This window comes from Pleurodeles waltl, chromosome 10 (genome assembly GCF_031143425.1).
Source record: "Pleurodeles waltl isolate 20211129_DDA chromosome 10, aPleWal1.hap1.20221129, whole genome shotgun sequence".
NCBI classification, from domain to species: domain Eukaryota; kingdom Metazoa; phylum Chordata; class Amphibia; order Caudata; family Salamandridae; genus Pleurodeles; species Pleurodeles waltl.
Window position 1 is genome coordinate 1,078,793,563 of NC_090449.1, and position 12,500 is coordinate 1,078,806,062.

Below are 12,500 nucleotides of genomic sequence, written 5' to 3' on the forward strand. Positions count from 1 at the left end.
TGTAATCTTAGTGCCCTGTGCCAGCTCAAGGAGTGATGCCCTGTGCCAGCTCAAGGAGTGAAGCAGCGGAGGGCGGGTGGGACGGGTGAGGTGTGTAATCTTAGTGCCCTGTGCCAGCTCAAGGAGTGATGCCCTGTGCCAGCTCAAGCAGTGAAGCAGCGGAGGGTGGGTGGGAGGTATGAGGTGAGTAATCTTGGTGCCCTGTGCCAGCTCAAGGAGTGATGCCCTGTGCCAGCTCAAGCAGTGAAGCAGCGGAGGGTGGGTGGGAGGATAAGGTGAGTGATCTTGGTGCCCTGTGCCAGCTCAAGGAGTGATGCCCTGTGCCAGCTCAAGCAGTGAAGCAGCGGAGGGTGGGTGGGAGGGATAAGGTGAGTGATCTTGGTGCCCTGTGCCAGCTCAAGGAGTGAAGCAGCGGAGGGCAAGAGTGAACTCCACCCTCCCTAACTCTCCTCGGCGGTGCCAGGGGGTGAGGCCTCTTCTTTGTAAATGACAACTGCCCCTCACTCCACCACCAACAACCACCAGGCCGGTCTCCTTGTGCCAGCCCCCCATCTGCCTTCATTCCACAGACAACAGGGGTGCAAGCAGGGCCACCGGTAGACTCAAGCTTCTGGGGGAGCCATGGGGGGGCATATTCTGAACCTGGGTCAGGATGTCTTGGCCCCTTCACGGCTGTTGTATTAGTGACAATTTCGGGGACAATTTTCTGAAAACTATGTGGCCCTTGGTGCATCTTAAGGTATCCTCGGGGATGGCGCGTGCCTCAGTTTAATATCCTTTAGCTCGGGTTCGAGGGTCCTCCCTCGAGGGATGCTGGGAGACTGACAGCTGCATTAAAACGTGCATTGGATCAGAGGCCAGGTAGTTTGTGAGAGTTCAGGAACAAGACGCGGCAGGCACAGCTGCAGAGGCCGGACATACCGGGACCTGGAAAACCACAAGCAGTGGGACAGACTTCCACCGGGGCGATTCTTTCAAATTTGTAGCAAAACGTGGAGTTATAATGCATTGAGGGCCATATTTATACTTTTTGACGCAAAACTACGCTAACGCAGTTTTGCGCCAAAAAAATTAGCGCCGGCAAACGCCGTTCTGAAGCGCCAGACGGGCGCCGTATTTATTGAATGGCGTTAGCCGGCGTTAGCCGACAGGCGCTGCCTGGTGTGCGTGAAAAAAAAACGACGTACACCAGGCAGCGCCGGCGTAGGGGAAAATGGCGTTTGGGCATCCAAAAATGGGGCAAGTCAGGCTGAGGCAAAAAAAATCGCCTCAACCCGATTTGCGCCATTTTTTTACGACGCCCAACCCCCATTAACATGACTCCTGTCTTAGCAAAGACAGGAGTCATGCCCCCTTGCCCAATGGCCATGCCCAGGGGACTTATGTCCCCTGGGCATGGTCATTGGGCATAGTGGCATGTAGGGGGGCACAAATCAGGCCCCCCTATCAGGCCCCCCTATGCCACAAACATTTTTTACAAAAAATACTTACCTGAACTTACCTTAATGTCCCTGGGGTGGGTCCCTCCATCCTTGGGTGTCCTCCTGGGGTGGGCAAGGGTGGTAGGGGGTGTCCCTGGGGGCAGGGGAGGGCACCTCTGGGCTCATTCTGAGCCCACAGGTCCCTTAACGCCTGCCCTGACCCAGGCGTTAAAAAGAGGCGCAAATGCGGGTTTTTTTGCCCTGCCCACTCCCGGGCGTCATTTTTGCCCTTGAGTATAAATACCACGCACATGCCTCGGAGTCATTTTTTTAGACGGGAACGCCTACCTTGCATCTCATTAACGCAAGGAAGGTGTTCACGCCAAAAAATGACGGTAACTCCATGAACTTTGGCGCTAGACGCGTGTAACGCCAAAGTATAAATATGGAGTTAGTTTTGCGTCGAATTTGCGTCGAAAAAAACGACGCAAATTCGGCACAAACGGAGTATAAATATGCCCCTTATTTTGTCATTGTTGTGTTCATAGCGCATTTCCCAGCGCACAATGGGGCGGATTTATGAGACTCGGCTGCACCCAGTCCAGCGCCTCTTAGCGCCCCCCTGACGCCTTTATGTGCAGTGTTTAAAATACGGCGCCCCCTGGGGCAGTCAGGGGTACTAGCCTCATAATTTTTGACTCTAGTTTGGTGCTTTGCAGGATTAAAGTAAAAAAATGTTGACGCTAAACACACAAAGCACCCAGAGGCCCATTGGACACAATGGGAGCCTCCCTTTAACGCCCGCTCTTAGCAGGAGATAAAAATGCAGATAAAAATAATGCAAAGAAATCTCTTAGATTTCTTTGAATCATTTTTTTGCTCCTCCTAGCGCCGGAATGCCCCCCTTGCTTACGTTATACCTGGCGCAGGCATAATGTGGCTAGGTTTGTATTAGAATACAAGCTTGTCAGAGGCCATAGCTCTTGTGTTGCCCTTGGGAGGACCCCTCATCCTGGGCACTGTATCTCACAGAATAGTGACTCTGTACCCAGTGGTACCACACGGTAACCCCAATCTTCATCACCATCAAGTACTCACTGTTTGGTGCACTCGACTGGTACCACTGCTGGAAATGCTTCTCACATTGGGGTAAATGTTGGTGTTAACAGCACCTGGAGTGTAGGAACTCAGCATAAAGTGTGATTATCACCAGTGCCTCTAACCACACAAACTAGACCTAACTAGGATATCAACCGGTAAATCTTACTACCCCATTTCCTAAGGTGGCACTGCCCTGGCCTGCCAGCTGCAGGTTTTGGGGTTCAGCAATCCAGTGGCACGATCAGAAATTACGCTTGCTTGAAAGGTTGTTTGGTTCACACCCCCTTTCGGCCAGCTAGTCTCTGGGGAGTCAATAGGAGTCTGCTCAGGAGCACACGGTGGGCGAAAGGGTCAACCGTGAATTGACATCTATGTCAGCACGGAAGCAACACCCAAGCACCTATCACATGCAGGAATATTATCACCAGAAGAGTTCTGAATACCAATTCTTTCTAGAAATAAGCAGCAACAGTTCATGGAGAAAAAAATGCTACAACTTAAAATCTAACATTTGTGGAATTGAACTTAATGTATTTTAGGTAACATGGTGCTTACCTTTCCTAGAAATCCTTGTGTGGGGCAAATGGATCATGAAATATGAAGTCTTGGGGTACTGTTCTTAGAAGTATAAAACTGTATTTATAGAGCATTAGCAGCCTGGCTTCTAACAGCAGTGATGTGTGCTAAGTCACAGCTTCTAAGAAAGCACATTTGGATGAACATTTCTAAGGAGCACTGCTCCCCCTTTTAACCTAAGCAGTTTGCTCCCACTCCCTAAACAGGAGCATAGCTTCAGGGGGTGTGGCTGTTTGGAGTGTTACACCCCCTAAAATATATGCTGTGGTGAACGGTTGGGTAGAGGAGCTTTCAGCCTGGTTAATGTGAAGTATCTGTTGTATATCCATTGGATTTTAACATACACACAGCCAAAACCACACACTCACTCTCACTCTCGTGTCTCTGTTGTGCACAAATGTTGGTTGGTTTGAGAAATATTGTGCTTTGAGTACTCCTCATGCACTGCCCCCTAAGCCACCCATGCCCTGCTTTTCATATAATGTACTTTCACAGGAAATTCCAGCATGATTGTTGGGAAATCTGAATTTCACCCCCCCCCCCAAATCTTTCTGACCAAGCTGCACCCCTGATCATAAAGGAATCGTAGAGAGCTAATCCCTAACCACGATGCCCTCTCCACCCTCCAGGATCTCAGGCATTCCTGCAAAGCTTCATCTTCAGCAGTGGGCACAGAGTGGAGTGGGACTGTTAGGAGGAGACACATGAGAGGTCCGACCTTACATACTGCATAAAGGGACCCTCTTGGACCTACCTTAGCATGGCTCCAAGAGTACGGATATCAGGCAGCGTGCTCCTACCCCCTCCTTGCACGGCTCCAAGAGTATGGATATCAGGCAGTGTGCTCCTACCCCCTCCTTTCACGGCTCCAAGAGTATGGATATGAGGCAGTGAGCTCCTACCCCTCCTTTCGTGGCTCCAAGAGTACGGATATCAGGCAGTGTGCTCTAACCTCCTCCTTTCATGGCTCCAAGAGTACGGATATCAGGCAGTATGCTCCTACCCCCTCCTTTCATGGCTATAAGAGTATGGATATCAGGCAGTGTGCTCCTGCCCCCTCCTTTCATGGCTCCAAGAGTACGGATATGAGGCAGTGAGCTCCTACCCCCTCCTTTCATGGCTCCGAGAGTACAGATATCAGGCAGTGTGCTCCTACCCCCTAATTTCATGGCTCTGTGAGTACGGTTATCAGGCAGTGCTCTCCTACCTCCTCCTTTCACAGCTCTGAGAGTACGTACATCAGGCAGCGTGCTCCTTCACTCTCCTTTCACGGCTCCAAGAGTATGGATATCAGGCAGCGTGCTCCTTCCCCCTCCTTTCACGGCTCCAAGAGTACAGATATGAGGCAATGTGCTCCAACCCCCTCCTTTCATGGCTTCAAGAGTACGGATATCAGGCAGCATGCCCCTACCCCCTCCTTTCATGGATCCAAGAGTATGGATATCAGGCAGCATGCTCCTACCCCCTCCTTTCATGGCTTCAAGAGTACGGATATGAGGCAATGTGCTCCTACCCCCCTTTTCGTGGCTTCAAGAGTACGGATATCAGGCAGCATGCTCCTACCCCCTTCTTTCATGGCTCAGAGAGTACAGATATCAGGCAGTGTGCTCCTTCCCCCTCCTTTCATCGCTTCAAGAGTACGGATATCAGACAATGTGCTCCTACCCTCTCCTTGCATGGCTCTAAGAGTACGGATATCAGGCAGTGTGCTCCTACCCCCTCCTTTCACGACTCTAAGAGTACGGATATGAGGCAGTGTGCTCCTACCCCCTCGTTTCATGGCTCTAAGAGTACGCATATCAGGCAGCTTGCTCCTACCCCCTCCTTTCATGGCTCCAAGAGTACGGATATCAGGCAGCGTGCTCCTACCCTTTCTTTCATGGCTCCGAGAGTACGGATATCAGGCAGTGTGCTCCTACCCCTTCTTTTATGGCTCCAAGAGTACGGATATCAGGCAGCGTGCTCCTACCCCCTCCTTTCATGGCTCAGAGAGTACAGATATCAGGCAGTGTGCTCCTAACCCCTCCTTTAACGGCTCAGAGAGTACAGATATCAGGCAGTGTGCTCCTACCCCCTTTTTTCATGGCTCAGAGAGTACAGATATCAGGCAGTGTGCTCTAAACCCCCTCCTTTCACGGCTCTGAGAGTACGGATATGAGGCAGTGTGCTCCTACCCCCTCCTTTCACGGCTCCAAGAGTACAGATATCAGGCAGCGTGCTCCTACCCCCTCCTTGCACGCCTCCAAGAGTATGACTATCAGGCAGCGTGCTCCTACCCCCTCCTTTCATGGCCCCAAGAGTACGGATATCAGGCAATGTGCTTCTACCCTCTCATTTCATGGCTTCAAGAGTACGGATATGAGGCAATGTGCTCCTACCCCCTCCTTTCATTGCTCCAAGAGTACGGTTATCAGGCAGTGTGCTCCTACCCCCTCCTTTCATGGCTTCAAGAGTACGGATATGAGGCAATGTGCTCCTACTCCCTCCTTTCATGGCTCCAAGAGTGCGGTTATCAGGCAATGTGCTCCTACCCCCTCCTTTCATGGCTTCAAGGGTACGGATATGAGGCAATGTGCTCCTACCCACTCCTTTCATGGCTACAAGAGTACGGTTATCAGCCAGTGTGCTCCTACTCCCTCCTTTCATGGCTCCAAGAGTACGGATGTCAGGCAGTGTGCTACTACCCTCTCCTTTCACGGCTCTAAGAGAACGGATATGAAGCAGTGTGCTCCTACTCCCTCCTTTCATGGCTTTCAGTGTACGGATATCAGGCAGTGTGCTCCTACCCCCTTCTTTCATGGCTCCGAGAGTACGGATATGAGGCAGTGTGCTCCTACCCCCTCCTTTCATGGCTCCAAGAGTACGGATATCAGGCACTGTGCTCCTACCCCCGCCTTTCATGGCTCAGAGAGTACGGATGTCAGGCAGCCTGCTCCTACCCCCTCCTTTCATGGCTCTGCGAATACGGATATCAGGCAGCGTGCTCCTACCCCCTCCTTTCACGGCTCCGAGAGTACAGATATGAGGCAGCGTGCTCCTACCCCCTCCTTTCACGGCACCAAGAGTACGGATATCAGGTAGTGTGCTCCTTCCCCCTCCTTTCACGGCTCCAAGAGTACGGATATGAGGCAATCTGCTCCTACCCCCTCCTTTCATGGCTTCAAGAGTACGGATATCAGGCAGCATGCTCCTACCCCCTCCTCTCATGGCTCCGAGAGTATGGCTATCAGGCAGCATGCTCCTACCCCCTCCTTTCATGGCTTCAAGAGTACGGATATGAGGCAATGTGCTCCTACCCCCTGCTTTCATTGCTCCAAGAGTACGGTTATTAGGCAGTGTGCTCCTACCCCCTCCTTTCATGGCTTCAAGAGTACGGATATGAGGCAATGTGCTCCTACCCCCTCCTTTCAGGGCTCCAAGAGTGCTGTTATCAGGCAATGTGCTCCTACCCCCTCCTTTCATGGCTTCAAGAGTACGGATATGAGGCAATGTGCTCCTACCCACTCCTTTCATGGCTCCAAGAGTACGGTTATCAGCCAGTGTGCTCCTACTCCCTCCTTTCATGGCTCCAAGAGTATGGATGTCAGGCAGTGTGCTACTACCCTCTCCTTTCACGGCTCTAAGAGAACGGATATGAAGCAGTGTGCTCCTACTCCCTCCTTTCATAGCTTTAAGTGTACGGATATCAGGCAGTGTGCTCCTACCCCCTCCTTTCATGGCTCCGAGAGTACGGATATGAGGCAGTGTGCTCCTACCCCCTCCTTTCATGACTCCAAGAGTACGGATATCAGGCAGTGTGCTCCTACCCCCGCCTTTCATGGCTCAGAGAGTACGGTTATCAGGTAGTGTGCTCCTACCCCCTCCTTTCATGGCTCTGAGAGTACGGTTATCAGGCAGTGCGCTCCTACCCCCTCCTTTCATGGCTCCGCGAGTACGGATGTCAGGCAGCCTGATCCTATCCCCTCCTTTCATGGCTCTGCGAATACGGATATCAGGCAGCGTGCTCCTACCCCCTCCTTTCACGGCTCCGAGAATACGGATATGAGGCAGCGTGCTCCTACCCCCTCCTTTCACAGCTCCGGGGGTACGGATATCAGGCAGCGTGCTCCTTCCCACTCCTTTCACGGCACCAAGAGTACTTATATCAGGCAGTGTGCTCCTTCCCCCTCCTTTCACCGCTCCAAGAGTACGGATATGAGGCAATGTGCTCCTACCCCCTCCTTTCATGGCTTCAAGAGTACGGATATCAGGCAGCATGCTCCTACCCCCTCCTCTCATGGCTCCGAGAGTATGGCTATCAGGCAGCATGCTCCTACCCCCTCCTTTCATGGCTTCAAGAGTACGGATATGAGGCAATGTGCTCCTACCCCCTCCTTTCATAGCTTCAAGAGTACAGATATCAGGCAGCATGCTCCTACCCCCTCCTTTCATGGCTTCAAGAGTACGGATATCAGGCAATGTGCTCCTACCCCCTCCTTTCATGGCTCTAAGAGTACGGATATCAGTCAGTGTGCTCCTACCCCCTCCTTTCACGACTCTAAGAGTATGGATATGAGGCAGTGTGCTCCTACCCCCTCCTTGCATGGCTCCAAGAGTACGGATATCAGGCAGTGTGCTCCTACCCCCTCCTTTCACAGCTCCAAGAGTATGGATATGAAGCAATGTGCTCCTGCCCCCTCCTTGCATGGCTCCAAGAGTACGGATATCCAGCAGTGTGCTCCTACCCCCTCCCTTCATGGCTCCAAGAGTACCGATATCAGGCAGTGTGCTCCTACCCCACGGATATCAAGCGGTGTGCTCCTACCCCCTCCTTTCATGGCTCCGAGAGTACGGATATCAGGCAGTGTGCTGCTACCCCCTCCTTTCACGGCTCCAAGAGTACAGATATCAGGCGGCATGCTCCTACCCCCTCCTTGCACGGCTCCAAGAGTATGACTATCAGGCAGCGTGCTCCTACCCCCTCCTTTAACGGCCCCAAGAGTATGGATATCAGGCAGCGTGCTCCTACCCCCCCCTTTCATGGCTTCAAGAGTACGGATATCAGGCAATGTGCTCCTACCCCCTCCTTTCATGGCTTTAAGAGTACGGATATGAGGCAATGTGCTCCTACCCCCTCCTTTCATGGCTCCAAGAGTGCGGTTATCAGGCAATGTGCTCCTACCCCCTCCTTTCATGGCTTCAAGAGTACGGATATGAGGCAATGTGCTCCTACCCACTCCTTTCATGGCTCCAAGAGTACGGTTATCAGCCAGTGTGCTCCTACTCCCTCCTTTCATGGCTCCAAGAGTACGGATATCAGGCAGTGTGCTACTACCCTCTCCTTTCACAGCTCTAAGAGTACGGATATGAAGCAGTGTGCTCCTACTCCCTCCTTTCATGGCTTTAAGTGTACGGATATCAGGCAGTGTGCTCCTACCCCCTCCTTTCATGGCTCCGAGAGTACGGATATGAGGCAGTGTGCTCCTACCCCCTCCTTTCATGGCTCCAACAGTACGGATATCAGGCAGTGTGCTCCTACCCCCGCCTTTCATGGCTCAGAGAGTACGGTTATCAGGCAGTGTGCTCCTACCCCCTCATTTCATGGCTCTGAGAGTACGGTTATCAGGCAGTGCGCTCCTACCCCCTCCTTTCATGGCTCCGCGAGTACGGAGGCCAGGCAGCTGCTCCTACCCCCTCCTTTCATGGCTCCGCGGATACAGATATCAGGCAGCGTGCTCCTACCCCCTCCTTTCACGGCTCCGAGAGTACAGATATGAGGCAGCGTGCTCCTACCCCCTCCTTTCACGGCTCCGAGAATACGGATATCCGGCAGCGTGCTCCTTCCCACTCCTTTCACGGCACCAAGAGTACGGATATCAGGCAGTGTGCTCCTTCCCCCTCCTTTAACGGCTCCAAGAGTACGGATATGAGGCAATGTGCTCCTACCCCCTCTATTCATGGCTTCAAGAGTACGGATATCAGGCAGCATGCTCCTACCCCCTCCTCTCATGGCTCCGAGAGTATGGCTATCAGGCAGCATGCTCCTACCCCCTCCTTTCATGGCTTCAAGAGTATGGATATGAGGCAATGTGCTCCTACCCCCTCCTTTCATAGCTTCAAGAGTACGGATATCAGGCAGCAAGCTCCTACCCCCTCCTTTCATGGCTTCAAAAGTACGGATATCAGGCAATGTGCTCCTACCCCCTCCTTTCATGGCTCTAAGAGTACAGATATCATGCAGTGTGCTCCTACCTCCTCCTTGCATGGCTCCAAGAGTACGGATATCCGGCAGTGTGCTGCTACCCCCTCCTTTCATGGCTCCGAGAGTACGGATATCAGGCAGTGAGCTTCTACCCCCTCCTTTTATGTCTCAGAGAGTACGGCTATCCGGCAGTGTGCTCCTACCCCCTCCTTTCATGGCTTCAAGAGTATGGATATCAGGCAATGTGCTCCTACCCCCTCCTTTCGTGGCTTCAAGAGTACGGATATGAGGCAATGTGCTCCTACCCCCTCATTTCATGGCTTCAAGAGTATGGTTATCAGGCAGTGTTCTCCTACCCCCTCCTTGCATGGCTCCGAGAGTACGGATATCAGGCAGTGTGCTCCTACCCCCTCCTTTCATGGCTTCAAGAGTACGGATATCAGGCAATGTGCTCCTACCCCCTCCTTTCGTGGCTTCAAGAGTACGGATATGAGGCAATGTGCTCCTACCCTCTCCTTGCATGGCTCCAAGAGTACGGATATCATGCAGTGTGCTCCTACCCCCTCCTTCCATGGCTCCAAGAGTACGGATATCAGACAGTGTGCTCCTACCCCCTCCTTTCATGGCTTAAAGAGTACGGATATCAGGCAATGTGCTCCGACCCCCTCCTTTCGTGGCTTCAAGAGTACGGATATCATGCAGTGTGCTCCTATACCCTCCTTGCATGGCTCCAAGAGTACGGATATCCGGCAGTGTGCTGCTACCCCCTCCTTTCATGGCTCCGAGAGTACGGATATCAGGCAGTGAGCTTCTACCCCCTCCTTTTATGTCTCAGAGAGTACGGCTATCCGGCAGTGTGCTCTTACCCTCTCCTTTCACGGCTCAGAGAGTACGCATATCAGGCAGTATGTTCCTACCCCCTCGTTTCATGGCTCCAAGAATACGGATATCAGGCAATGTGCTCCTACCCCCTCGTTTCATGGCTCCAAGAGTACGGATATCAGGCAGTGTTCTCCTACCCCCTCCTTGCATGGCTCCGAGAGTACGGATATCAGGCAGTGTGCTCCTACCCCCTCCTTTCATGGCTCTAAGAGTACAGATATCATGCAGTGTGCTCCTACCCCCTCCTTTCATGGCTCAGAGAGTACGGATATCAGGCAGTGTGCTCCTACCCCCTCCTTTCATGGCTTCAAGAGTACGGATATCAGGCAATGTGCTCCTACCCCCTCCTTTTGTGGCTTCAATAGTACGGATATGAGGTAATGTGCTTCTACCCCCTCCTTTCATGGCTTCAAGAGTACGATTATCAGGCAGTGTGCTCCTACCCCCTCCTTGCATGGCTCCGAGAGTACGGATATCAGGCAGTGTGCTCCTACCCCCTCCTTTCATGGCTTCAAGAGTACGGATATGAGGCAATGTGCTCCTACCCCCTCCTTTCATGGCTCCGCGGATACAGATATCAGGCAGCGTGCTCCTACCCCCTCCTTTCACGGCTCCGAGAGTACAGATATGAGGCAGCGTGCTCCTACCCCCTCCTTTCACGGCTCCGAGAATACGGATATCCGGCAGCGTGCTCCTTCCCACTCCTTTCACGGCACCAAGAGTACGGATATCAGGCAGTGTGCTCCTTCCCCCTCCTTTAACGGCTCCAAGAGTACGGATATGAGGCAATGTGCTCCTACCCCCTCTATTCATGGCTTCAAGAGTACGGATATCAGGCAGCATGCTCCTACCCCCTCCTCTCATGGCTCCGAGAGTATGGCTATCAGGCAGCATGCTCCTACCCCCTCCTTTCATGGCTTCAAGAGTATGGATATGAGGCAATGTGCTCCTACCCCCTCCTTTCATAGCTTCAAGAGTACAGATATCAGGCAGCAAGCTCCTACCCCCTCCTTTCATGGCTTCAAAAGTACGGATATCAGGCAATGTGCTCCTACCCCCTCCTTTCATGGCTCTAAGAGTACAGATATCATGCAGTGTGCTCCTACCTCCTCCTTGCATGGCTCCAAGAGTACGGATATCCGGCAGTGTGCTGCTACCCCCTCCTTTCATGGCTCAGAGAGTACGGATATCAGGCAGTGAGCTTCTACCCCCTCCTTTTATGTCTCAGAGAGTACGGCTATCCGGCAGTGTGCTCCTACCCCCTCCTTTCATGGCTTCAAGAGTACGGATATCAGGCAATGTGCTCCTACCCCCTCCTTTCGTGGCTTCAAGAGTACGGATATGAGGCAATGTGCTCCTACCCCCTCCTTTCATGGCTTCAAGAGTATGGTTATCAGGCAGTGTTCTCCTACCCCCTCCTTGCATGGCTCCGAGAGTACGGATATCAGGCAGTGTGCTCCTACCCCCTCCTTTCATGGCTTCAAGAGTACGGATATCAGGCAATGTGCTCCTACCCCCTCCTTTCGTGGCTTCAAGAGTACGGATATGAGGCAATGTGCTCCTACCCTCTCCTTGCATGGCTCCAAGAGTACGGATATCATGCAGTGTGCTCCTACCCCCTCCTTGCATGGCTCCAAGAGTACGGATATCAGACAGTGTGCTCCTACCCCCTCCTTTCATGGCTTAAAGAGTACGGATATCAGGCAATGTGCTCCGACCCCCTCCTTTCGTGGCTTCAAGAGTACGGATATCATGCAGTGTGCTCTTATACCCTCCTTGCATGGCTCCAAGAGTACGGATATCCGGCAGTGTGCTGCTACCCCCTCCTTTCATGGCTCCGAGAGTACGGATATCAGGCAGTGAGCTTCTACCCCCTCCTTTTATGTCTCAGAGAGTACGGCTATCCGGCAGTGTGCTCTTACCCTCTCCTTTCACGGCTCAGAGAGTACGCATATCAGGCAGTATGCTCCTACCCCCTCGTTTCATGGCTCCAAGAATACGGATATCAGGCAATGTGCTCCTACCCCCTCGTTTCATGGCTCCAAGAGTACGGATATCAGGCAGTGTGCTCCTACCCCCTCCTTTCATGGCTCAGAGAGTACGGATATCAGGCAGTGTGCTCCTACCCCCTCCTTTCATGGCTTCAAGAGTACGGATATCAGGCAATGTGCTCCTACCCCCTCCTTTTGTGGCTTCAATAGTACGGATATGAGGTAATGTGCTTCTACCCCCTCCTTTCGTGGCTTCAAGAGTACGGTTATCAGGCAGTGTGCTCCTACCCCCTCCTTGCATGGCTCCGAGAGTACGGATATCAGGCAATGTGCTCCTACCCCCTCCTT

The 12,500-nt window shown here is 52.6% G+C and overlaps 1 protein-coding gene across 3 annotated transcripts in view; it reads left to right on the plus strand.

Moving 5' to 3' along the window:
• Positions 1–12,500, plus strand: part of LOC138262277 (protein eva-1 homolog C-like) — a 272,791-nt gene that overhangs the window by 715 nt on the left and 259,576 nt on the right. The gene's annotated exons all lie outside the window — the stretch shown is intronic.